This window comes from Salvelinus fontinalis, chromosome 27 (genome assembly GCF_029448725.1).
Source record: "Salvelinus fontinalis isolate EN_2023a chromosome 27, ASM2944872v1, whole genome shotgun sequence".
NCBI classification, from domain to species: Eukaryota; Metazoa; Chordata; class Actinopteri; order Salmoniformes; family Salmonidae; genus Salvelinus; species Salvelinus fontinalis.
In genome coordinates this window covers 42,750,300-42,774,198 of record NC_074691.1, presented here as the reverse complement: position 1 = coordinate 42,774,198, position 23,899 = coordinate 42,750,300, and positions in this window count along the sequence as shown.

The following is a 23,899-nucleotide window of genomic DNA, read 5'->3' as shown; positions in this document are numbered from 1 at the left end:
ATAGTGGTAGTGGGGTGGTAGATGTCTAGTCTCCCTTATGGCTCTAATCTGATAGTGGTAGTGGGGTGGTAGATGTCTAGTCTCCCTTATGGCTCTAATTTGATAGTGGTAGTGGGGTGGTAGATGTCTAGTCTCCCTTGTGGCTCTAATCTGATAGTGGTAGTGGGGTAGTAGATGTCTAGTCTCCATTATGGCTCTAATCTGATACTGGTAGTGGGGTGGTAGATGTCTAGTCTCCCTTATGGCTCTAATCTGATAGTGGTAGTGGGGTGGTAGATGTCTAGTCTCCCTTATGGCTCTAATCTGATAGTGGGTTGGTAGATGTCTTGTCTCCTTTATGACTCTAATCTGATAGTGGTAATGGGGTGGTAGATGTCTAGTCTCCCTTATGGCTCTAATCTGATAGTGGTAGTGGGGTGGTAGATGTCTAGTCTCCCTTATGGCTCTAATCTGATAGTGGTAGTGGGGTGGTAGATGTCTAGTCTCCCTTATGGCTCTAATTTGATAGTGGTAGTGGGGTGGTAGATGTCTAGTCTCCCTTATGGCTCTAATCTGATAGTGGTAGTCGGGTGGTAGATGTCTAGTCTCCCTTATGGCTCTAATCTGATAGTGGTAGTGTGGTGGTAGATGTCTAGTCTCCCTTGTGGCTCTAATCTGATAGTGGTAGTGGTGTGGTAGATGTCTAGACTCCCTTATGGCTCTAATCTGATAGCGGGGTGGTAGATGTCTAGTCTCCCTTATGGCTCTAATCTGATAGTGGTAGTGGGGTGGTACATGTCTAGTCTCCCTAATGGCTCTAATTTGATAGTGATAGTGGGGTGGTAGATGTTTAGTCTCCCTTATGGCTCTAACCTGATAGTGGTAATGGGGTGGTAGATGTCTAGTCTCCCTTATGGTTCTAATCTGATAGTGGGTGGTAGATGTCTAGTCTCCCTTATGGTTCTGATCTGATAGTGGTAGTGGGGTGGTAGATGTCTAGTCTCCCTTATGGCTCTAATTTGATAGTGGTAGTGGGGTGGTAGATGTCTAGTCTCCCTTGTGGCTCTAATCTGATAGTGGTAGTGGGGTAGTAGATGTCTAGTCTCCATTATGGCTCTAATCTGATACTGGTAGTGGGTTGGTAGATGTCTAGTCTCCCTTATGGCTCTAATTTGATAGTGGTAGTGGGGTGGTAGATGTCTAGTCTCCCTTATGGCTCTAATCTGATAGTGGGTTGGTAGATGTCTTGTCTCCTTTATGACTCTAATCTGATAGTGGTAATGGGGTGGTAGATGTCTATTCTCCCTTATGGATCTACTCTGATAGTGGTATTGGGTTGGTAGATGTCTAGTCTCCCTTATGGTTCTAATTTGATATTGGTAGTGGGGTGGTAGATGTCTAGTCTCCCTTATGGTTCTAATCTGATAGTGGGTGGTAGATGTATATCTCCCTTATGGCTCTAATCTGATAGTGGTAGTGGAGTGGTAGATGTCTAGTCTCCCTTACGGCTCTAATTTGATAGTGGTAGTGGGGTGGTAGATGTCTAGTCTCCCTTATGGCTCTAATCTGATAGTGGGTTGGTAGATGTCTTGTCTCCTTTATGACTCTAATCTGATAGTGGTAATGGGGTGGTAGATGTCTAGTCTCCCTTATGGCTCTAATCTGATAGTGGTAGTGGGGTGGTAGATGTCTAGTCTCCTTTATGGCTCTAATCTGATAGTGGTAGTGGGGTGGTAGATGTCTAGTCTCCCTTATGGCTCTAATTTGATAGTGGTAGTGGGGTGGTAGATGTCTAGTCTCCCTTGTGGCTCTAATCTGATAGTGGTAGTGGGGTAGTAGATGTCTAGTCTCCATTATGGCTCTAATCTGATACTGGTAGTGGGGTGGTAGATGTCTAGTCTCCCTTATGGCTCTAATCTGATAGTGGTAGTGGGGTGGTAGATGTCTAGTCTCCCTTATGGCTCTAATCTGATAGTGGGTTGGTAGATGTCTTGTCTCCTTTATGACTCTAATCTGATAGTGGTAATGGGGTGGTAGATGTCTAGTCTCCCTTATGGCTCTAATCTGATAGTGGTAGTGGGGTGGTAGATGTCTAGTCTCCCTTATGGCTCTAATCTGATAGTGGTAGTGGGGTGGTAGATGTCTAGTCTCCCTTATGGCTCTAATTTGATAGTGGTAGTGGGGTGGTAGATGTCTAGTCTCCCTTATGGCTCTAATCTGATAGTGGTAGTCGGGTGGTAGATGTCTAGTCTCCCTTATGGCTCTAATCTGATAGTGGTAGTGTGGTGGTAGATGTCTAGTCTCCCTTGTGGCTCTAATCTGATAGTGGTAGTGGTGTGGTAGATGTCTAGACTCCCTTATGGCTCTAATCTGATAGCGGGGTGGTAGATGTCTAGTCTCCCTTATGGCTCTAATCTGATAGTGGTAGTGGGGTGGTACATGTCTAGTCTCCCTAATGGCTCTAATTTGATAGTGATAGTGGGGTGGTAGATGTTTAGTCTCCCTTATGGCTCTAACCTGATAGTGGTAATGGGGTGGTAGATGTCTAGTCTCCCTTATGGTTCTAATCTGATAGTGGGTGGTAGATGTCTAGTCTCCCTTATGGTTCTGATCTGATAGTGGTAGTGGGGTGGTAGATGTCTAGTCTCCCTTATGGCTCTAATTTGATAGTGGTAGTGGGGTGGTAGATGTCTAGTCTCCCTTGTGGCTCTAATCTGATAGTGGTAGTGGGGTAGTAGATGTCTAGTCTCCATTATGGCTCTAATCTGATACTGGTAGTGGGTTGGTAGATGTCTAGTCTCCCTTATGGCTCTAATTTGATAGTGGTAGTGGGTTGGTAGATGTCTAGTCTCCCTTATGGCTCTAATCTGATAGTGGGTTGGTAGATGTCTTGTCTCCTTTATGACTCTAATCTGATAGTGGTAATGGGGTGGTAGATGTCTATTCTCCCTTATGGATCTACTCTGATAGTGGTATTGGGTTGGTAGATGTCTAGTCTCCCTTATGGTTCTAATTTGATATTGGTAGTGGGGTGGTAGATGTCTAGTCTCCCTTATGGTTCTAATCTGATAGTGGGTGGTAGATGTATATCTCCCTTATGGCTCTAATCTGATAGTGGTAGTGGAGTGGTAGATGTCTAGTCTCCCTTACGGCTCTAATTTGATAGTGGTGGTGGTGTGGTAGATGTCTAGACTCCCTTATGGCTCTAATCTGGAATTGGTAGTGGGGTGGTAGATGTCTTGTCTCCCTTATGGCTCTAATCTGATAGTGGTAGTGTGGTGGTAGATGTCCAGTCTCCCTTGTGGCTCTAATCTGATAGTGGTAGTGGGGTAGTAGATGTCTAGTCTCCATTATGGCTCTAATCTGATACTGGTAGTGGGTTGGTAGATGTCTAGTCTCCCTTATGGTTCTAATCTGATAGTGGGTGGTAGATGTATATCTCCCTTATGGCTCTAATCTGATAGTGGTAGTGGAGTGGTAGATGTCTAGTCTCCCTTACGGCTCTAATTTGATAGTGGTGGTGGTGTGGTAGATGTCTAGACTCCCTTATGGCTCTAATCTGGAATTGGTAGTTGGGTGGTAGATGTCTAGTCTCCCTTGTGGCTCTAATCTGATAGTGGTAGTGGTGTGGTAGATGTCTAGACTCCCTTATGGCTCTAATCTGATAGCGGGGTGGTAGATGTCTAGTCTCCCTTATGGCTCTAATATGATAGTGGTAGTGGGGTGGTACATGTCTAGTCTCCCTAATGGCTCTAATTTGATAGTGGTAGTGGGGTGGTAGATGTTTAGTCTCCCTTATGGCTCTAATCTGATAGTGGTAATGGGGTGGTAGATGTCTAGTCTCCCTTATGGTTCGAATCTGATAGTGGGTGGTAGATGTCTAGTCTCCCTTATGGTTCTAATCTGATAGTGTTAGCGAGGTGGTAGATGTCTAGTCTCCCTTATGGCTCTAATCTGATAGTAGGGTGGTAGATGTCTAGTCTCCCTTATGGCTCTGATCTGATAGTGGTAGTGGGGTGGTAGATGTCTAGTCTCCCTTATGGCTCTAATTTGATAGTGGTAGTGGGGTGGTAGATGTCTAGTCTCCCTTGTGGCTCTAATCTGATAGTGGTAGTGGGGTAGTAGATGTCTAGTCTCCATTATGGCTCTAATCTGATACTGCTAGTGGGTTGGTAGATGTCTAGTCTCCCTTATGGCTCTAATTTGATAGTGGTAGTGGGGTGGTAGATGTCTAGTCTCCCTTATGGCTCTAATCTGATAGTGGGTTGGTAGATGTCTTGTCTCCTTTATGACTCTAATCTGATAGTGGTAATGGGGTGGTAGATGTCTAGTCTCCCTTATGGCTCTAATCTGATAGTGGTAGTGGGGTGGTAGATGTCTAGTCTCCCTTATGGCTCTAATCTGATAGTGGTAGTGGGGTGGTAGATGTCTAGTCTCCCTTATGGCTCTAATTTGATAGTGGTAGTGGGGTGGTAGATGTCTAGTCTCCCTTGTGGCTCTAATCTGATAGTGGTAGTGGGGTAGTAGATGTCTAGTCTCCATTATGGCTCTAATCTGATACTGGTAGTGGGGTGGTAGATGTCTAGTCTCCCTTATGGCTCTAATCTGATAGTGGTAGTGGGGTGGTAGATGTCTAGTCTCCCTTATGGCTCTAATCTGATAGTGGGTTGGTAGATGTCTTGTCTCCTTTATGACTCTAATCTGATAGTGGTAATGGGGTGGTAGATGTCTAGTCTCCCTTATGGCTCTAATCTGATAGTGGTAGTGGGGTGGTAGATGTCTAGTCTCCCTTATGGCTCTAATCTGATAGTGGTAGTGGGGTGGTAGATGTCTAGTCTCCCTTATGGCTCTAATTTGATAGTGGTAGTGGGGTGGTAGATGTCTAGTCTCCCTTATGGCTCTAATCTGATAGTGGTAGTCGGGTGGTAGATGTCTAGTCTCCCTTATGGCTCTAATCTGATAGTGGTAGTGTGGTGGTAGATGTCTAGTCTCCCTTGTGGCTCTAATCTGATAGTGGTAGTGGTGTGGTAGATGTCTAGACTCCCTTATGGCTCTAATCTGATAGCGGGGTGGTAGATGTCTAGTCTCCCTTATGGCTCTAATCTGATAGTGGTAGTGGGGTGGTACATGTCTAGTCTCCCTAATGGCTCTAATTTGATAGTGATAGTGGGGTGGTAGATGTTTAGTCTCCCTTATGGCTCTAACCTGATAGTGGTAATGGGGTGGTAGATGTCTAGTCTCCCTTATGGTTCTAATCTGATAGTGGGTGGTAGATGTCTAGTCTCCCTTATGGTTCTGATCTGATAGTGGTAGTGGGGTGGTAGATGTCTAGTCTCCCTTATGGCTCTAATTTGATAGTGGTAGTGGGGTGGTAGATGTCTAGTCTCCCTTGTGGCTCTAATCTGATAGTGGTAGTGGGGTAGTAGATGTCTAGTCTCCATTATGGCTCTAATCTGATACTGGTAGTGGGTTGGTAGATGTCTAGTCTCCCTTATGGCTCTAATTTGATAGTGGTAGTGGGGTGGTAGATGTCTAGTCTCCCTTATGGCTCTAATCTGATAGTGGGTTGGTAGATGTCTTGTCTCCTTTATGACTCTAATCTGATAGTGGTAATGGGGTGGTAGATGTCTATTCTCCCTTATGGATCTACTCTGATAGTGGTATTGGGTTGGTAGATGTCTAGTGTCCCTTATGGTTCTAATTTGATATTGGTAGTGGGGTGGTAGATGTCTAGTCTCCCTTATGGTTCTAATCTGATAGTGGGTGGTAGATGTATATCTCCCTTATGGCTCTAATCTGATAGTGGTAGTGGAGTGGTAGATGTCTAGTCTCCCTTACGGCTCTAATTTGATAGTGGTGGTGGTGTGGTAGATGTCTAGACTCCCTTATGGCTCTAATCTGGAATTGGTAGTGGGGTGGTAGATGTCTTGTCTCCCTTATGGCTCTAATCTGATAGTGGTAGTGTGGTGGTAGATGTCCAGTCTCCCTTGTGGCTCTAATCTGATAGTGGTAGTGGGGTGGTAGATGTCTAGTCTCCCTTACGGCTCTAATTTGATAGTGGTAGTGGGGTGGTAGATGTCTAGTCTCCCTTATGGCTCTAATCTGATAGTGGTAGTCGGGTGGTAGATGTCTAGTCTCCCTTATGGCTCTAATCTGATAGTGGTAGTGTGGTGGTAGATGTCTAGTCTCCCTTGTGGCTCTAATCTGATAGTGGTAGTGGGGTGGTAGATGTCTAGTCTCCCTTATGGCTCTAATCTGATAGTGGTAGTGGGGTGGTAGATGTCTAGGATCCCTTATGGCTCTAATCTGATAGTGGTAGTGGGGTGGAAAATGTCTAGTCTCCCTTATGGCTCTAATTTGATAGTGGTAGTGGGGTGGTAGATGTCTAGTCTCCCTTATGGTTCTAATCTGATAGTGGGTGGTAGATGTCTATTCTCCCTTATGGCTCTACTCTGATAGTGGTAGTGGGTTGGTAGATGTCTAGTCTCCCTTATGGCTCTAATTTGATATTGGTAGTGGGGTGGTAGATGTTTAGTCTCCCTTATGGTTCTAATCTGATAGTGGGTGGTAGATGTCTAGTCTCCCTTATGGTTCTAATCTGATAGTGGTAGCGAGGTGGTAGATGTCTAGTCTCCCTTATTGCTCTAATCTGATAGTAGGGTGGTAGATGTCTAGTCTCCCTTATGGCTCTAATCTGATAGTGGTAGTGGGGTGGTAGATGTCTAGTCTCCCTTATGGCTCTAATTTGATAGTGGTAGTGGGGTGGTAGATGTCTAGTCTCCCTTGTGGCTCAAATCCGATAGTGGTAGTGGGGTAGTAGATGTCTAGTCTCCATTATGGCTCTAATCTGATACTGGTAGTGGGTTGGTAGATGTCTAGTCTCCCTTATGGCTCTAATTTGATAGTGGTAGTGGGGTGGTAGATGTCTAGTCTCCCTTATGGCTCTAATCTGATAGTGGTAGTCGGGTGGTAGATGTCTAGTCTCCCTTATGGCTCTAATCTGATAGTGGTAGTGTGGTGGTAGATGTCTAGTCTCCCTTGTGGCTCTAATCTGATAGAGGTAGTGGGGTGGTAGATGTCTAGGCTCCATTATGGCTCTAATCTGATAGTGGTAGTGGGGTGGAAAATGTCTAGTCTCCCTTATGGCTCTAATTTGATAGTGGTAGTGGGGTGGTAGATGTCTAGTCTCCCTTATGGTTCTAATCTGATAGTGGGTGGTAGATGTCTATTCTCCCTTATGGCTCTAATCTGATAGTGGTATTGGAGTGGTAGATGTCTAGTCTCCCTTACGGCTCTAATTTGATAGTGGTGGTGGGGTGGTAGATGTCTAGACTCCCTTATGGCTCTAATCTGGAATTGGTAGTGGGGTGGTAGATGTCTAGTCTCCCTTGTGGCTCTAATCTGATAGTGGTAGTGGTGTGGTAGATGTCTAGACTCCCTTATGGCTCTAATCTGATAGCGGGGTGGTAGATGTCTAGTCTCCCTTATGGCTCTAATCTGATAGTGGTAGTGGGGTGGTACATGTCTAGTCTCCCTAATGGCTCTAATTTGATAGTGGTAGTGGGGTGGTAGATGTTTAGTCTCCCTTATGGCTCTAATCTGATAGTGGTAATGGGGTGGTAGATGTCTAGTCTCCCTTATGGTTCGAATCTGATAGTGGGTGGTAGATGTCTAGTCTCCCTTATGGTTCTAATCTGATAGTGTTAGCGAGGTGGTAGATGTCTAGTCTCCCTTATGGCTCTAATCTGATAGTAGGGTGGTAGATGTCTAGTCTCCCTTATGGCTCTGATCTGATAGTGGTAGTGGGGTGGTAGATGTCTAGTCTCCCTTATGGCTCTAATTTGATAGTGGTAGTGGGGTGGTAGATGTCTAGTCTCCCTTGTGGCTCTAATCTGATAGTGGTAGTGGGGTAGTAGATGTCTAGTCTCCATTATGGCTCTAATCTGATACTGGTAGTGGGTTGGCAGATGTCTAGTCTCCCTTATGGCTCTAATTTGATAGTGGTAGTGGGGTGGTAGATGTCTAGTCTCCCTTATGGCTCTAATCTGATAGTGGGTTGGTAGATGTCTTGTCTCCTTTATGACTCTAATCTGATAGTGGTAATGGGGTGGTAGATGTCTAGTCTCCCTTATGGCTCTAATCTGATAGTGGTAGTGGGGTGGTAGATGTCTAGTCTCCCTTATGGCTCTAATCTGATAGTGGTAGTGGGGTGGTAGATGTCTAGTCTCCCTTACGGCTCTAATTTGATAGTGGTAGTGGGTTGGTAGATGTCTAGTCTCCCTTATGGCTCTAATCTGATAGCGGGGTGGTAGATGTCTAGTCTCCCTTATGGCTCTAATCTGATAGTGGTAGTGGGGTGGTACATGTCTAGTCTCCCTAATGGCTCTAATTTGATAGTGATAGTGGGGTGGTAGATGTTTAGTCTCCCTTATGGCTCTAACCTGATAGTGGTAATGGGGTGGTAGATGTCTAGTCTCCCTTATGGTTCTAATCTGATAGTGGGTGGTAGATGTCTAGTCTCCCTTATGGTTCTGATCTGATAGTGGTAGTGGGGTGGTAGATGTCTAGTCTCCCTTATGGCTCTAATTTGATAGTGGTAGTGGGGTGGTAGATGTCTAGTCTCCCTTGTGGCTCTAATCTGATAGTGGTAGTGGGGTAGTAGATGTCTAGTCTCCATTATGGCTCTAATCTGATACTGGTAGTGGGTTGGTAGATGTCTAGTCTCCCTTATGGCTCTAATTTGATAGTGGTAGTGGGGTGGTAGATGTCTAGTCTCCCTTATGGCTCTAATCTGATAGTGGGTTGGTAGATGTCTTGTCTCCTTTATGACTCTAATCTGATAGTGGTAATGGGGTGGTAGATGTCTATTCTCCCTTATGGATCTACTCTGATAGTGGTATTGGGTTGGTAGATGTCTAGTCTCCCTTATGGTTCTAATTTGATATTGGTAGTGGGGTGGTAGATGTCTAGTCTCCCTTATGGTTCTAATCTGATAGTGGGTGGTAGATGTATATCTCCCTTATGGCTCTAATCTGATAGTGGTAGTGGAGTGGTAGATGTCTAGTCTCCCTTACGGCTCTAATTTGATAGTGGTGGTGGTGTGGTAGATGTCTAGACTCCCTTATGGCTCTAATCTGGAATTGGTAGTGGGGTGGTAGATGTCTTGTCTCCCTTATGGCTCTAATCTGATAGTGGTAGTGTGGTGGTAGATGTCCAGTCTCCCTTGTGGCTCTAATCTGATAGTGGTAGTGGGGTGGTAGATGTCTAGTTCCCTTACGGCTCTAATTTGATAGTGGTAGTGGGGTGGTAGATGTCTAGTCTCCCTTATGGCTCTAATCTGATAGTGGTAGTCGGGTGGTAGATGTCTAGTCTCCCTTATGGCTCTAATCTGATAGTGGTAGTGTGGTGGTAGATGTCTAGTCTCCCTTGTGGCTCTAATCTGATAGTGGTAGTGGGGTGGTAGATGTCTAGTCTCCCTTATGGCTCTAATCTGATAGGGGTAGTGGGGTGGTAGATGTCTAGGATCCCTTATGGCTCTAATCTGATAGTGGTAGTGGGGTGGAAAATGTCTAGTCTCCCTTATGGCTCTAATTTGATAGTGGTAGTGGGGTGGTAGATGTCTAGTCTCCCTTATGGTTCTAATCTGATAGTGGGTGGTAGATGTCTATTCTCCCTTATGGCTCTACTCTGATAGTGGTAGTGGGTTGGTAGATGTCTAGTCTCCCTTATGGCTCTAATTTGATATTGGTAGTGGGGTGGTAGATGTTTAGTCTCCCTTATGGTTCTAATCTGATAGTGGGTGGTAGATGTCTAGTCTCCCTTATGGTTCTAATCTGATAGTGGTAGCGAGGTGGTAGATGTCTAGTCTCCCTTATTGCTCTAATCTGATAGTAGGGTGGTAGATGTCTAGTCTCCCTTATGGCTCTAATCTGATAGTGGTAGTGGGGTGGTAGATGTCTAGTCTCCCTTATGGCTCTAATTTGATAGTGGTAGTGGGGTGGTAGATGTCTAGTCTCCCTTGTGGCTCAAATCCGATAGTGGTAGTGGGGTAGTAGATGTCTAGTCTCCATTATGGCTCTAATCTGATACTGGTAGTGGGTTGGTAGATGTCTAGTCTCCCTTATGGCTCTAATTTGATAGTGGTAGTGGGGTGGTAGATGTCTAGTCTCCCTTATGGCTCTAATCTGATAGTGGTAGTCGGGTGGTAGATGTCTAGTCTCCCTTATGGCTCTAATCTGATAGTGGTAGTGTGGTGGTAGATGTCTAGTCTCCCTTATGGCTCTAATCTGATAGTGGTAGTGTGGTGGTAGATGTCTAGGCTCCCTTGTGGCTCTAATCTGATAGTGGTAGTGGGGTGGTAGATGTCTAGTCTCCCTTATGGCTCTAATCTGATAGTGGTAGTGGGGTGGTAGATGTCTAGGATCCCTTATGGCTCTAATCTGATAGTGGTAGTGGGGTGGTAGATGTCTAGTCTCCCTTATGGCTCTAATTTGATAGTGGTAGTGGGGTGGTAGATGTCTAGTCTCCCTTATGGTTCTAATCTGATAGTGGGTGGTAGATGTCTATTCTCCCTTATGGCTCTACTCTGATAGTGGTAGTGGGTTGGTAGATGTCTAGTCTCCCTTATGGCTCTAATTTGATATTGGTAGTGGGGTGGTAGATGTTTAGTCTCCCTTATGGTTCTAATCTGATAGTGGGTGGTAGATGTCTAGTCTCCCTTATGGTTCTAATCTGATAGTGGTAGCGAGGTGGTAGATGTCTAGTCTCCCTTATTGCTCTAATCTGATAGTAGGGTGGTAGATGTCTAGTCTCCCTTATGGCTCTAATCTGATAGTGGTAGTGGGGTGGTAGATGTCTAGTCTCCCTTATGGCTCTAATTTGATAGTGGTAGTGGGGTGGTAGATGTCTAGTCTCCCTTGTGGCTCAAATCCGATAGTGGTAGTGGGGTAGTAGATGTCTAGTCTCCATTATGGCTCTAATCTGATACTGGTAGTGGGTTGGTAGATGTCTAGTCTCCCTTATGGCTCTAATTTGATAGTGGTAGTGGGGTGGTAGATGTCTAGTCTCCCTTATGGCTCTAATCTGATAGTGGTAGTCGGGTGGTAGATGTCTAGTCTCCCTTATGGCTCTAATCTGATAGTGGTAGTGTGGTGGTAGATGTCTAGTCTCCCTTGTGGCTCTAATCTGATAGAGGTAGTGGGGTGGTAGATGTCTAGGCTCCATTATGGCTCTAATCTGATAGTGGTAGTGGGGTGGAAAATGTCTAGTCTCCCTTATGGCTCTAATTTGATAGTGGTAGTGGGGTGGTAGATGTCTAGTCTCCCTTATGGTTCTAATCTGATAGTGGGTGGTAGATGTCTATTCTCCCTTATGGCTCTAATCTGATAGTGGTATTGGAGTGGTAGATGTCTAGTCTCCCTTACGGCTCTAATTTGATAGTGGTGGTGGGGTGGTAGATGTCTAGACTCCCTTATGGCTCTAATCTGGAATTGGTAGTGGGGTGGTAGATGTCTAGTCTCCCTTGTGGCTCTAATCTGATAGTGGTAGTGGTGTGGTAGATGTCTAGACTCCCTTATGGCTCTAATCTGATAGCGGGGTGGTAGATGTCTAGTCTCCCTTATGGCTCTAATCTGATAGTGGTAGTGGGGTGGTACATGTCTAGTCTCCCTAATGGCTCTAATTTGATAGTGGTAGTGGGGTGGTAGATGTTTAGTCTCCCTTATGGCTCTAATCTGATAGTGGTAATGGGGTGGTAGATGTCTAGTCTCCCTTATGGTTCGAATCTGATAGTGGGTGGTAGATGTCTAGTCTCCCTTATGGTTCTAATCTGATAGTGTTAGCGAGGTGGTAGATGTCTAGTCTCCCTTATGGCTCTAATCTGATAGTAGGGTGGTAGATGTCTAGTCTCCCTTATGGCTCTGATCTGATAGTGGTAGTGGGGTGGTAGATGTCTAGTCTCCCTTATGGCTCTAATTTGATAGTGGTAGTGGGGTGGTAGATGTCTAGTCTCCCTTGTGGCTCTAATCTGATAGTGGTAGTGGGGTAGTAGATGTCTAGTCTCCATTATGGCTCTAATCTGATACTGGTAGTGGGTTGGCAGATGTCTAGTCTCCCTTATGGCTCTAATTTGATAGTGGTAGTGGGGTGGTAGATGTCTAGTCTCCCTTATGGCTCTAATCTGATAGTGGGTTGGTAGATGTCTTGTCTCCTTTATGACTCTAATCTGATAGTGGTAATGGGGTGGTAGATGTCTAGTCTCCCTTATGGCTCTAATCTGATAGTGGTAGTGGGGTGGTAGATGTCTAGTCTCCCTTATGGCTCTAATCTGATAGTGGTAGTGGGGTGGTAGATGTCTAGTCTCCCTTACGGCTCTAATTTGATAGTGGTAGTGGGTTGGTAGATGTCTAGTCTCCCTTATGGCTCTAATCTGATAGTGGTAGTCGGGTGGTAGATGTCTAGTCTCCCTTATGGTTCGAATCTGATAGTGGGTGGTAGATGTCTAGTCTCCCTTATGGTTCTAATCTGATAGTGTTAGCGAGGTGGTAGATGTCTAGTCTCCCTTATGGCTCTAATCTGATAGTAGGGTGGTAGATGTCTAGTCTCCCTTATGGCTCTGATCTGATAGTGGTAGTGGGGTGGTAGATGTCTAGTCTCCCTTATGGCTCTAATTTGATAGTGGTAGTGGGGTGTAAGATGTCTAGTCTCCCTTGTGGCTCTAATCTGACAGTGGTAGTGGGGTAGTAGATGTCTAGTCTCCATTATGGCTCTAATCTGATACTGGTAGTGGGTTGGTAGATGTCTAGTCTCCCTTATGGCTCTAATTTGATAGTGGTAGTGGGGTGGTAGATGTCTAGTCTCCCTTATGGCTCTAATCTGATAGTGGGTTGGTAGATGTCTTGTCTCCTTTATGACTCTAATCTGATAGTGGTAATGGGGTGGTAGATGTCTAGTCTCCCTTATGGCTCTAATCTGATAGTGGTAGTGGGGTGGTAGATGTCTAGTCTCCCTTATGGCTCTAATCTGATAGTGGTAGTGGGGTGGTAGATGTCTAGTCTCCCTTACGGCTCTAATTTGATAGTGGTAGTGGGTTGGTAGATGTCTAGTCTCCCTTATGGCTCTAATCTCATAGTGGTAGTCGGGTGGTAGATGTCTAGTCTCCCTTATGGCTCTAATCTGATAGTGGTAGTGTGGTGGTAGATGTCTAGTCTCCCTTGTGGCTCTAATCTGATAGTGGTAGTGGGGTGGTAGATGTCTAGTCTCCCTTATGGCTCTAATCTGATAGTGGTAGTGGGGTGGTAGATGTCTAGGATCCCTTATGGCTCTAATCTGATAGTGGTAGTGGGGTGGAAATTGTCTAGGCTCCCTTATGGCTCTAATTTGATAGTGGTAGTAGGGTGGTAGATGTCTAGTCTCCCTTATGGTTCTAATCTGATAGTGGGTGGTAGATGTCTATTCTCCCTTATGGCTCTACTCTGATAGTGGTAGTGGGTTGGTAGTTGTCTAGTCTCCCTTATGGCTCTAATTTGATATTGGTAGTGGGGTGGTAGATGTTTAGTCTCCCTTATGGTTCTAATCTGATAGTGGGTGGTAGATGTCTAGTCTCCCTTATGGTTCTAATCTGATAGTGGTAGCGAGGTGGTATATGTCTAGTCTCCCTTATGGCTCTAATCTGATAGTAGGGTGGTAGATGTCTAGTCTCCCTTATGGCTCTAATCTGATAGTGGTAGTGGGGTGGTAGATGTCTAGTCTCCCTTATGGCTCTAATTTGATAGTGGTAGTGGGGTGGTAGATGTCTAGTCTCCCTTGTGGCTCTAATCTGATAGTGGTAGTGGGGTGGAAAATGTCTAGTCTCCCTTATGGCTCTAATTTGATAGTGGTAGTGGGGTGGTAGATGTCTAGTCTCCCTTATGGTTCTAATCTGATAGTGGGTGGTAGATGTCTATTCTCCCTTATGGCTCTAATCTGATAGTGGTAGTGGAGTGGTAGATGTCTAGTCTCCCTTACGGCTCTAATTTGATAGTGGTGGTGGGGTGGTAGATGTCTAGACTCCCTTATGGCTCTAATCTGGAATTGGTAGTGGGGTGGTAGATGTCTAGTCTCCCTTATGGCTCTAATCTGATAGTGGAAAATGGGGTGGTAGATGTCTAGTCTCCCTTATGGTTCGAATCTGATAGTGGGTGGTAGATGTCTAGTCTCCCTTATGGTTCTAATCTGATAGTGGTAGCGAGGTGGTAGATGTCTAGTCTCCCTTATGGCTCTAATCTGATAGTAGGGTGGTAGATGTCTAGTCTCCCTTATGGCTCTAATCTGATAGTGGTAATGGGGTGGTAGATGTCTAGTCTCCCTTATGGCTCTAATCTGATACTGGTAGTGGGTTGGTAGATGTCTAGTCTCCCTTATGGCTCTAATTTGATAGTGGTAGTGGGGTGGTAGATGTCTAGTCTCCCTTATGGCTCTAATCTGATAGTGGGTTGGTAGATGTCTTGTCTCCTTTATGACTCTAATCTGATAGTGGTAATGGGGTGGTAGATGTCTAGTCTCCCTTATGGCTCTAATCTGATAGTGGTAGTGGGGTGGTAGATGTCCAGTCTCCCTTATGGCTCTAATCTGATAGTGGTAGTGGGGTGGTAGATGTCTAGTCTCCCTTACGGCTCTAATTTGATAGTGGTAGTGGGTTGGTAGATGTCTAGTCTCCCTTATGGCTCTAATCTCATAGTGGTAGTCGGGTGGTAGATGTCTAGTCTCCCTTATGGCTCTAATCTGATAGTGGTAGTGTGGTGGTAGATGTCTAGTCTCCCTTGTGGCTCTAATCTGATAGTGGTAGTGGGGTGGTAGATGTCTAGTCTCCCTTATGGCTCTAATCTGATAGTGGTAGTGGGGTGGTAGATGTCTAGGATCCCTTATGGCTCTAATCTGATAGTGGTAGTGGGGTGGAAATTGTCTAGGCTCCCTTATGGCTCTAATTTGATAGTGGTAGTGGGGTGGTAGATGTCTAGTCTCCCTTATGGTTCTAATCTGATAGTGGGTGGTAGATGTCTAGTCTCCCTTATGGCTCTACTCTGATAGTGGTAGTGGGTTGGTAGTTGTCTAGTCTCCCTTATGGCTCTAATTTGATATTGGTAGTGGGGTGGTAGATGTTTAGTCTCCCTTATGGTTCTAATCTGATAGTGGGTGGTAGATGTCTAGTCTCCCTTATGGTTCTAATCTGATAGTGGTAGCGAGGTGGTAGATGTCTAGTCTCCCTTATGGCTCTAATCTGATAGTAGGGTGGTAGATGTCTAGTCTCCCTTATGGCTCTAATCTGATAGTGGTAGTGGGGTGGTAGATGTCTAGTCTCCCTTATGGCTCTAATTTGATAGTGGTAGTGGGGTGGTAGATGTCTAGTCTCCCTTGTGGCTCTAATCTGATAGTGGTAGTGGGGTGGAAAATGTCTAGTCTCCCTTATGGCTCTAATTTGATAGTGGTAGTGGGGTGGTAGATGTCTAGTCTCCCTTATGGTTCTAATCTGATAGTGGGTGGTAGATGTCTATTCTCCCTTATGGCTCCAATCTGATAGTGGTAGTGGAGTGGTAGATGTCTAGTCTCCCTTACGGCTCTAATTTGATAGTGGTGGTGGGGTGGTAGATGTCTAGACTCCCTTATGGCTCTAATCTGGAATTGGTAGTGGGGTGGTAGATGTCTAGTCTCCCTTATGGCTCTAATCTGATAGTGGTAATGGGGTGGTAGATGTCTAGTCTCCCTTATGGTTCGAATCTGATAGTGGGTGGTAGATGTCTAGTCTCCCTTATGGTTCTAATCTGATAGTGGTAGCGAGGTGGTAGATGTCTAGTCTCCCTTATGGCTCTAATCTGATAGTAGGGTGGTAGATGTCTAGTCTCCCTTATGGCTCTGATCTGATAGTGGTAGTGGGGTGGTAGATGTCTAGTCTCCCTTATGGCTCTAATTTGATAGTGGTAGTGGGGTGGTAGATGTCTAGTCTCCCTTGTGGCTCTAATCTGATAGTGGTAGTGGGGTAGTAGATGTCTAGTCTCCATTATGGCTCTAATCTGATACTGGTAGTGGGTTGGTAGATGTCTAGTCTCCCTTATGGCTCTAATTTGATAGTGGTAGTGGGGTGGTAGATGTCTAGTCTCCCTTATGGCTCTAATCTGATAGTGGGTTGGTAGATGTCTTGTCTACTTTATGACTCTAATCTGATAGTGGTAATGGGGTGGTAGATGTCTAGTCTCCCTTATGGCTCTAATCTGATAGTGGTAGTGGGGTGGTAGATGTCTAGTCTCCCTTATGGCTCTAATCTGATAGTGGTAGTGGGGTGGTAGATGTCTAGTCTCCCTTACGGCTCTAATTTGATAGTTGTAGTGGGGTGGTAGATGTCTAGTCTCCCTTATGGCTCTAATCTGATAGTGGTAGTCGGGTGGTAGATGTCTAGTCTCCCTTATGGCTCTAATCTGATAGTGGTAGTGTGGTGGTAGATGTCTAGTCTCCCTTGTGGCTCTAATCTGATAGTGGTAGTGGGGTGGTAGATGTCTAGTCTCCCTTATGGCTCTAATCTGATAGTGGTAGTGGGGTGGTAGATTTCTAGGATCCCTTATGGCTCTAATCTGATAGTGGTAGTGGGGTGGAAAATGTCTAGTCTCCCTTATGGCTCTAATTTGATAGTGGTAGTGGGGTGGTAGATGTCTAGTCTCCCTTATGGTTCTAATCTGATAGTGGGTGGTAGATGTCTATTCTCCCTTATGGCTCTACTCTGATAGTGGTAGTGGGTTGGTAGATGTCTAGTCTCCCTTATGGCTCTAATTTGATATTGGTAGTGGGGTGGTAGATGTTTAGTCTCCCTTATGGTTCTAATCTGATAGTGGGTGGTAGATGTCTAGTCTCCCTTATGGTTCTAATCTGATAGTGGTAGCGAGGTGGTAGATGTCTAGTCTCCCTTATGGCTCTAATCTGATAGTAGGGTGGTAGATGTCTAGTCTCCCTTATGGCTCTAATCTGATAGTGGTTGTGGGGTGGTAGATGTCTAGTCTCCCTTATGGCTCTAATTTGATAGTGGTAGTGGGGTGGTAGATGTCTAGTCTCCCTTGTGGCTCAAATCCGATAGTGGTAGTGGGGTAGTAGATGTCTAGTCTCCATTATGGCTCTAATCTGATACTGGTAGTGGGTTGGTAGATGTCTAGTCTCCCTTATGGCTCTAATTTGATAGTGGTAGTGGGGTGGTAGATGTCTAGTCTCCCTTATGGCTCTAATCTGATAGTGGTAGTCGGGTGGTAGATGTCTAGTCTCCCTTATGGCTCTAATCTGATAGTGGTAGTGTGGTGGTAGATGTCTAGTCTCCCTTGTGGCTCTAATGTGATAGTGGTAGTGGGGTGGTAGATATCGAGTCTCCCTTATGGCTCTAATCTGATAGTGGTGGTGGTGTGGTAGATGTCTAGACTCCCTTATGTCTCTAATCTGGAATTGGTAGTGGGGTGGTAGATGTCTTGTCTCCCTTATGGCTCTAATCTGATAGTGGTAGTGTGGTGGTAGATGTCTAGTCTCCCTTATGGCTCTAATCTGATAGTGGTAGTGGGGTGGTAGATGTCTATTCTCCCTTATGGCTCTAATTTGATAGTGGTAGTGGGGTGGTAGATGTCTAGTCTCCCTTGTGGCTTTAATCTGATAGTGGTAGTGGGGTGGTAGATGTCTAGTCTCCATTATGGCTCTAATCTGATAGTGGCAGTGGGTTGGTAGATGTCTAGTCTCCCTTATGCCTCTAATTTGATAGTGGTAGTGGGGTGGTAGATGTCTAGACTCCCTTATGGCTCTAATCTGATAGTGGGTTGGTAGATGTCTTGTCTCCTTTCTGACTCTAATCTGATAGTGGTAATGGGGTGGTAGATGTCTAGTCTCCCTTATGGCTCTAATCTGATAGTGGTAGTGGGGTGGTAGATGTCTAGTCTCCCTTATGGCTCTAATCTGATAGTGGTAATGGGGTGGTAGATGTCTAGTCTCCCTTATGGTTCTAATCTGATAGTGGGTGGTAGATGTCTATCTCCCTTGTGGCTCTAATCTGATAGTGGTAGTGGGTTGGTAGATGTCTAGTCTCCCTTATGGCTCTAATTTGATATTGGTAGTGGGGTGGTAGATGTCTAGTCTCCCTTATGGTTCTAATCTGATAGTGGGTGGTAGATGTCTATCTCCCTTATGGCTCTAATCTGATAGTGGTAGTGGGGTGGTAGATGTCTAGTCTCCCTTGTGGCTCTAATCTGATAGTGGTAGTGGGGTAGTAGATGTCTAGTCTCCATTATGGCTCTAATCTGATACTGGTAGTGGGTTGGTAGATGTCTAGTCTCCCTTATGGCTCTAATTTGATAGTGGTAGTGGGGTGGTAGATGTCTAGTCTCCCTTATGGCTCTAATCTGATAGTGGGTTGGTAGATGTCTTGTCTCCTTTATGACTCTAATCTGATAGTGGTAATGGGGTGGTAGATGTCTAGTCTCCCTTATGGCTCTAATCTGATAGTGGTAGTGGGGTGGTAGATGTCTAGTCTCCCTTATGGCTCTAATCTGATAGTGGTAGTGGGGTGGTAGATGTCTAGTCTCCCTTACGGCTCTAATTTGATAGTGGTAGTGGGTTGGTAGATGTCTAGTCTCCCTTATGGCTCTAATCTCATAGTGGTAGTCGGGTGGTAGATGTCTAGTCTCCCTTATGGCTCTAATCTGATAGTGGTAGTGTGGTGGTAGATGTCTAGTCTCCCTTGTGGCTCTAATCTGATAGTGGTAGTGGGGTGGTAGATGTCTAGTCTCCCTTATGGCTCTAATCTGATAGTGGTAGTGGGGTGGTAGATGTCTAGGATCCCTTATGGCTCTAATCTGATAGTGGTAGTGGGGTGGAAATTGTCTAGGCTCCCTTATGGCTCTAATTTGATAGTGGTAGTAGGGTGGTAGATGTCTAGTCTCCCTTATGGTTCTAATCTGATAGTGGGTGGTAGATGTCTATTCTCCCTTATGGCTCTACTCTGATAGTGGTAGTGGGTTGGTAGTTGTCTAGTCTCCCTTATGGCTCTAATTTGATATTGGTAGTGGGGTGGTAGATGTTTAGTCTCCCTTATGGTTCTAATCTGATAGTGGGTGGTAGATGTCTAGTCTCCCTTATGGTTCTAATCTGATAGTGGTAGCGAGGTGGTATATGTCTAGTCTCCCTTATGGCTCTAATCTGATAGTAGGGTGGTAGATGTCTAGTCTCCCTTATGGCTCTAATCTGATAGTGGTAGTGGGGTGGTAGATGTCTAGTCTCCCTTATGGCTCTAATTTGATAGTGGTAGTGGGGTGGTAGATGTCTAGTCTCCCTTGTGGCTCTAATCTGATAGTGGTAGTGGGGTGGAAAATGTCTAGTCTCCCTTATGGCTCTAATTTGATAGTGGTAGTGGGGTGGTAGATGTCTAGTCTCCCTTATGGTTCTAATCTGATAGTGGGTGGTAGATGTCTATTCTCCCTTATGGCTCTAATCTGATAGTGGTAGTGGAGTGGTAGATGTCTAGTCTCCCTTACGGCTCTAATTTGATAGTGGTGGTGGGGTGGTAGATGTCTAGACTCCCTTATGGCTCTAATCTGGAATTGGTAGTGGGGTGGTAGATGTCTAGTCTCCCTTATGGCTCTAATCTGATAGTGGAAAATGGGGTGGTAGATGTCTAGTCTCCCTTATGGTTCGAATCTGATAGTGGGTGGTAGATGTCTAGTCTCCCTTATGGTTCTAATCTGATAGTGGTAGCGAGGTGGTAGATGTCTAGTCTCCCTTATGGCTCTAATCTGATAGTAGGGTGGTAGATGTCTAGTCTCCCTTATGGCTCTAATCTGATAGTGGTAATGGGGTGGTAGATGTCTAGTCTCCCTTATGGCTCTAATCTGATACTGGTAGTGGGTTGGTAGATGTCTAGTCTCCCTTATGGCTCTAATTTGATAGTGGTAGTGGGGTGGTAGATGTCTAGTCTCCCTTATGGCTCTAATCTGATAGTGGGTTGGTAGATGTCTTGTCTCCTTTATGACTCTAATCTGATAGTGGTAATGGGGTGGTAGATGTCTAGTCTCCCTTATGGCTCTAATCTGATAGTGGTAGTGGGGTGGTAGATGTCTAGTCTCCCTTATGGCTCTAATCTGATAGTGGTAGTGGGGTGGTAGATGTCTAGTCTCCCTTACGGCTCTAATTTGATAGTGGTAGTGGGTTGGTAGATGTCTAGTCTCCCTTATGGCTCTAATCTCATAGTGGTAGTCGGGTGGTAGATGTCTAGTCTCCCTTATGGCTCTAATCTGATAGTGGTAGTGTGGTGGTAGATGTCTAGTCTCCCTTGTGGCTCTAATCTGATAGTGGTAGTGGGGTGGTAGATGTCTAGTCTCCCTTATGGCTCTAATCTGATAGTGGTAGTGGGGTGGTAGATGTCTAGGATCCCTTATGGCTCTAATCTGATAGTGGTAGTGGGGTGGAAATTGTCTAGGCTCCCTTATGGCTCTAATTTGATAGTGGTAGTGGGGTGGTAGATGTCTAGTCTCCCTTATGGTTCAAATCTGATAGTGGGTGGTAGATGTCTATTCTCCCTTATGGCTCTACTCTGATAGTGGTAGTGGGTTGGTAGTTGTCTAGTCTCCCTTATGGCTCTAATTTGATATTGGTAGTGGGGTGGTAGATGTTTAGTCTCCCTTATGGTTCTAATCTGATAGTGGGTGGTAGATGTCTAGTCTCCCTTATGGTTCTAATCTGATAGTGGTAGCGAGGTGGTAGATGTCTAGTCTCCCTTATGGCTCTAATCTGATAGTAGGGTGGTAGATGTCTCTTCTCCCTTATGGCTCTAATCTGATAGTGGTAGTGGGGTGGTAGATGTCTAGTCTCCCTTATGGCTCTAATTTGATAGTGGTAGTGGGGTGGTAGATGTCTAGTCTCCCTTGTGGCTCTAATCTGATAGTGGTAGTGGGGTGGAAAATGTCTAGTCTCCCTTATGGCTCTAATTTGATAGTGGTAGTGGGGTGGTAGATGTCTAGTCTCCCTTATGGTTCTAATCTGATAGTGGGTGGTAGATGTCTATTCTCCCTTATGGCTCTAATCTGATAGTGGTAGTGGAGTGGTAGATGTCTAGTCTCCCTTACGGCTCTAATTTGATAGTGGTGGTGGGGTGGTAGATGTCTAGACTCCCTTATGGCTCTAATCTGGAATTGGTAGTGGGGTGGTAGATGTCTAGTCTCCCTTATGGCTCTAATCTGATAGTGGTAATGGGGTGGTAGATGTCTAGTCTCCCTTATGGTTCGAATCTGATAGTGGGTGGTAGATGTCTAGTCTCCCTTATGGTTCTAATCTGATAGTGGTAGCGAGGTGGTAGATGTCTAGTCTCCCTTATGGCTCTAATCTGATAGTAGGGTGGTAGATGTCTAGTCTCCCTTATGGCTCTGATCTGATAGTGGTAGTGGGGTGGTAGATGTCTAGTCTCCCTTATGGCTCTAATTTGATAGTGGTAGTGGGGTGGTAGATGTCTAGTCTCCCTTGTGGCTCTAATCTGATAGTGGTAGTGGGGTAGTAGATGTCTAGTCTCCATTATGGCTCTAATCTGATACTGGTAGTGGGTTGGTAGATTTCTAGTCTCCCTTATGGCTCTAATTTGATAGTGGTAGTGGGGTGGTAGATGTCTAGTCTCCCTTATGGCTCTAATCTGATAGTGGGTTGGTAGATGTCTTGTCTCCTTTATGACTCTAATCTGATAGTGGTAATGGGGTGGTAGATGTCTAGTCTCCCTTATGGCTCTAATCTGATAGTGGTAGTGGGGTGGTAGATGTCTAGTCTCCCTTATGGCTCTAATCTGATAGTGGTAGTGGGGTGGTAGATGTCTAGTCTCCCTTACGGCTCTAATTTGATAGTGGTAGTGGGGTGGTAGATGTCTAGTCTCCCTTATGGCTCTAATCTGATAGTGGTAGTCGGGTGGTAGATGTCTAGTCTCCCTTATGGCTCTAATCTGATAGTGGTAGTGTGGTGGTAGATGTCTAGTCTCCCTTGTGGCTCTAATCTGATAGTGGTAGTGGGGTGGTAGATGTCTAGTCTCCCTTATGGCTCTAATCTGATAGTGGTAGTGGGGTGGTAGATTTCTAGGATCCCTTATGGCTCTATTCTGATAGTGGTAGTGGGGTGGAAAATGTCTAGTCTCCCTTATGGCTCTAATTTGATAGTGGTAGTGGGGTGGTAGATGTCTAGTCTCCCTTATGGTTCTAATCTGATAGTGGGTGGTAGATGTCTATTCTCCCTTATGGCTCTACTCTGATAGTGGTAGTGGGTTGGTAGATGTCTAGTCTCCCTTATGGCTCTAATTTGATATTGGTAGTGGGGTGGTAGATGTTTAGTCTCCCTTATGGTTCTAATCTGATAGTGGGTGGTAGATGTCTAGTCTCCCTTATGGTTCTAATCTGATAGTGGTAGCGAGGTGGTAGATGTCTAGTCTCCCTTATGGCTCTAATCTGATAGTAGGGTGGTAGATGTCTAGTCTCCCTTATGGCTCTAATCTGATAGTGGTTGTGGGGTGGTAGATGTCTAGTCTCCCTTATGGCTCTAATTTGATAGTGGTAGTGGGGTGGTAGATGTCTAGTCTCCCTTGTGGCTCAAATCCGATAGTGGTAGTGGGGTAGTAGATGTCTAGTCTCCATTATGGCTCTAATCTGATACTGGTAGTGGGTTGGTAGATGTCTAGTTTCCCTTATGGCTCTAATTTGATAGTGGTAGTGGGGTGGTAGATGTCTAGTCTCCCTTATGGCTCTAATCTGATAGTGGTAGTCGGGTGGTAGATGTCTAGTCTCCCTTATGGCTCTAATCTGATAGTGGTAGTGGGGTGGTAGATGTCTATTCTCCCTTATGGCTCTAATTTGATAGTGGTAGTGGGGTGGTAGATGTCTAGTCTCCCTTGTGGCTTTAATCTGATAGTGGTAGTGGGGTGGTAGATGTCTAGTCTCCATTATGGCTCTAATCTGATAGTGGCAGTGGGTTGGTAGATGTCTAGTCTCCCTTATGCCTCTAATTTGATAGTGGTAGTGGGGTGGTAGATGTCTAGACTCCCTTATGGCTCTAATCTGATAGTGGGTTGGTAGATGTCTTGTCTCCTTTCTGACTCTAATCTGATAGTGGTAATGGGGTGGTAGATGTCTAGTCTCCCTTATGGCTCTAATCTGATAGTGGTAGTGGGGTGGTAGATGTCTAGTCTCCCTTATGGCTCTAATCTGATAGTGGTAGTGGGGTGGTAGATGTCTAGTCTCCCTTACGGCTCTAATTTGATAGTGGTAGTGGGGTGGTAGATGTCTAGTCTCCCTTATGGCTCTATTCTGATAGTGGTAGTCAGGTGGTAGATGTCTAGTCTCCCTTATGGCTCTAATCTGATAGTGGTAGTGTGGTGGTAGATGTCTAGTCTCCCTTGTGGCTCTAATCTGATAGTGGTAGTGGGGTGGTAGATGTCTAGTCTCCCTTATGGCTCTAATCTGATAGTGGTAGTGGGGTGGTAGATGTCTAGGCTCTCTTATGGCTCTAATCTGATAGTGGTAGAGGGGTGAAAAATGTCTAGTCTCCCTTATGGCTCTAATTTGATAGTGGTAGTGGGTTGGTAGATGTCTAGTCTCCCTTATGGTGCTAATCTGATAGTGGGTGGTAGATGTCTAGTCTCCCTTATGGCTCTAATCTGATATTGGTAGTGGAGTGGTAGATGTCTATTCTCCCTTATGGATCTACTCTGATAGTGGTAGTGGGTTGGTAGATGTCTAGTCTCCCTTATGGCTCTAATTTGATATTTTAGTGGGGTGGTAGATGTCTAGTCTCCCTTATGGTTCTAATCTGATAGTGGGTGGTAGATGTCTATCTCCCTTATGGCTCTAATCTGATAGTGGTAGTGGAGTGGTAGATGTCTAGTCTCCCTTATGGCTCTAATATG